The 2,894-nt window shown below is 43.3% G+C and overlaps 1 non-coding gene across 1 annotated transcript; it reads right to left on the bottom strand.

The window, feature by feature from the left end:
* Nucleotides 1-1,034: 1,034 nt before the first annotated feature.
* Nucleotides 1,035-1,107, bottom strand: Trnav-cac. Its single transcript has one exon. It is a non-coding gene; the product is annotated as a tRNA-Val (tRNA).
* Nucleotides 1,108-2,894: the final 1,787 nt, after the last annotated feature.

The raw sequence follows: 2,894 nt of genomic DNA, 5'->3' as shown, positions 1-2,894 counted from the left end.
AAAAAAAAAAAAAAAAAAAAAAAAGAAATGAGGGCTGGGAATGTAGCTTAGTGGTAGAGCACTTGCCTAGCATGCTTAAGGCCCCTGGTTTCTATCCTAGTACTGAAAACAAACAAACAAAACACATTTCAGGCCAGGTATGTAGGTGTGCACTGCAGTGACCAGTGACAGCTACTGGGGAGGGATAAGGTAGGAGGATCTCTTGAGCCCAGGAATTTGAAGGCATCCTTGGCAACATAGTTAGACCCTGAATCAATAAAATAATCATGTTCCAATCACATATATGTTAGAAGGAATGGAAAATGTAGCTACTGTAGAATATACTTAGGCAGTTCTTCAAAAAGTTCAACATACAATTACCATATGACCCAGCAATTCCACTTCTAGGTATATATATATAAAAGAACTGAAAGAAGATACTAAAAAATACTTATACATATGTTCACAACAGCATTATTCACCACAGCCAAAAGATGACACAACCCCAATGTCCATCAATGAATGAATGGATACACATTATGGTATGTGCACACAATGGCATATGGCTCAGCCATGAAAAAGAAACATGCTATGTGAAAGAAGCTAGATACAAATGGTCACATATTATATGACTCAATTTCTAAGGACTATCTAGAGTAGGTAAATCCATAGAGGTAGAGGTGGTTGCCAGGGGCTGGGGTGAGGAGGAATGAGGAATAAGCACTTAAAGGACGTAGGGATTCTTCTTGATGAAATACACATCTTTTTTTTGGTGTGGGGATTGGATCCTGGCATGATTCTACTGAGATACATACTCAGTTCGTTTTTGATTTTGAGACGTAGTCTCACTAAAGTGCTGAGGCTGGCCTCCTACATGCTCTTTTCCTCTGTCAGCCTCCTGAGACTGGGATTACAGGCATGCACCACTGCACCTGGGTATGATGAAAATATTTTGGCACTACATAGAAGTGAGAGTTTCACAACACTGTGAATCTATTAAATGCCACTGAATGTTCTCTTTAAAGTGGCTAATCTTATGTAAAGTGAAGTGATGCTGGGGATGCTGGTGATTGAACCCAGGGCCTTTTGCATGTGAGGCAAGCACTCTACCAACTGAACTATATCCCCAGCCCTGAATTTAAGTGCATTTTTAAATAATCCATTAAATAAAATAAAAAACAGGAATTACCTACTCTCTGCTGCTACTTTAAAATGTATAAGCAGTGCATCTATATAAATGAAAAAAATCTTGGCACTGAGAAAAGGAATAGTGTATATATAAACTTTGACATTACAAATTGATGCTACTTCCTCAGATTCCCCACATGCAGGAAAGAGCTGACAATATCTAGCTTTACTTGAAGAGTAATTATCACCAGCTGCCAATCTCTTTCAGTCAGTCCATCATGGAAGATTTCCACTTAAACATCGTTGTTGTTTTTTTTGAAACCTGGGATTGAACCCAAGGGTGCTTTCCCACTGAGCCACATCCCTATTTTTTAAAAATATTTATTTTTTAGTTGCAGTTGGACACAATATCTTTATCTTATTTATTTTTACCTGGTGCTGAGGATCGAACCCAGGGTCCTGCTTGCGAGGCGAGCGCTCTACCGCTGAGCCACAACCCAACACTATCCCAAACCTTTTTGAGAGGATGTCTCATTAAGTTGCTTACAGCCTCCCTAAATTGCTGAGGCTGGCTTTTAAACTCAAGATCCTCCTGCTGGGATTACAGGTGTACGCCACCACACCTGGTGTTGAAAATATTTTATCAGCTGAGGCTGGCTTTGAACTAGTAATCCTCCTGCTTCAGCCTCCGGAGTCACTGGGATTTCAGGTGTGTGCCAGCATGCTTGGCTAACATTTTCTTCTTATATTTAGAGGTAGATTCCGTTTGGCCTGATGACTTCCTTAGTGGCCTCCAGATTCTCTAAAGCCAGGCTGAAAGCGGTTAAATGACAGGCTGCTCAATGGAGGACAATAAACCAGGTACCAAGTAAAAATTATTCACTAGCCTAAAATTTGCCAAGCACTATAATGCAAAATAAGCACTTGGCAAGCACAATCTCAGTCCCCACAGCAGCCCAATGGGACAGCTATTATTCACAGCTAGGGTTATCATTATCCCCCTTTTGCAGACAAGAAAACTGAGGTTTAGCAGGTCGATCGCCTTAAGTGAAGGGTGGAGTGAGGTTTGAATTAGGCAATCTGGCTCCCAGGCCCACACTTTCACCTCTTCTCACCATGGCTGTCGTTTTCCTGACCCAGAGCCTTGAGTTTATGTGCGGGTCCTCTAGTTAAGACCCATGGGATGCAAACTGAAACCACGTCGACTTGAAAAGGAAAGCCAAGCGCTCACTATGGTCAAACCTCCAACCTCCTCTCACTGAATTCTCACAGCCGTTCTAAGGGTTGGGCGCATCATAGCCCCCAATTTAAAGACAAAATTGAAAGTTTTGGCCTAAGGTGTACACAGAATGGGAAGTGGGGCGTCAAATCCCGGGGGAGGCGGCCCATACTTAGTAACTAACAATACCATTAGCCGCAATGAAGATAAGTGAGCCCTACGGGTCGCGCGCAGGGACATGTCAAGCAACCCGGGTCCGCAATGTTCAGACTAGATGGACCAACGGTCCCGGCGCCGTGTACTCTGGGAAAACCTCAGCGAGGCGCTTTAGAAGGACCCGGGCCACCTCTACCTTAGTTGTCTTAACTGAGGCCTGCGAAATATGTGCCATCATGGCGCTTAGTTTTGTTATTCCCCATCCCGAACGACTGAGACTACAGTTTCAGGCCTTTCAGAAAAAAAGTCTCTCGTTTGAGTCTTTTCACTCGCATATGGCACTTATCCGGACAGCTCCTCTCTCAGGGGGTCCTTCCCAGTTCCTCAGCAGCTGTCAATCAACACGAAGTGG

Source organism: Marmota marmota, unplaced genomic scaffold, assembly GCF_001458135.2.
Source record: "Marmota marmota marmota unplaced genomic scaffold, marMar, whole genome shotgun sequence".
Classification (NCBI taxonomy): domain Eukaryota; kingdom Metazoa; phylum Chordata; class Mammalia; order Rodentia; family Sciuridae; genus Marmota; species Marmota marmota.
Note: the sequence above shows the minus strand (reverse complement) of the source record. Positions and strands in the feature narration are given on the sequence as shown.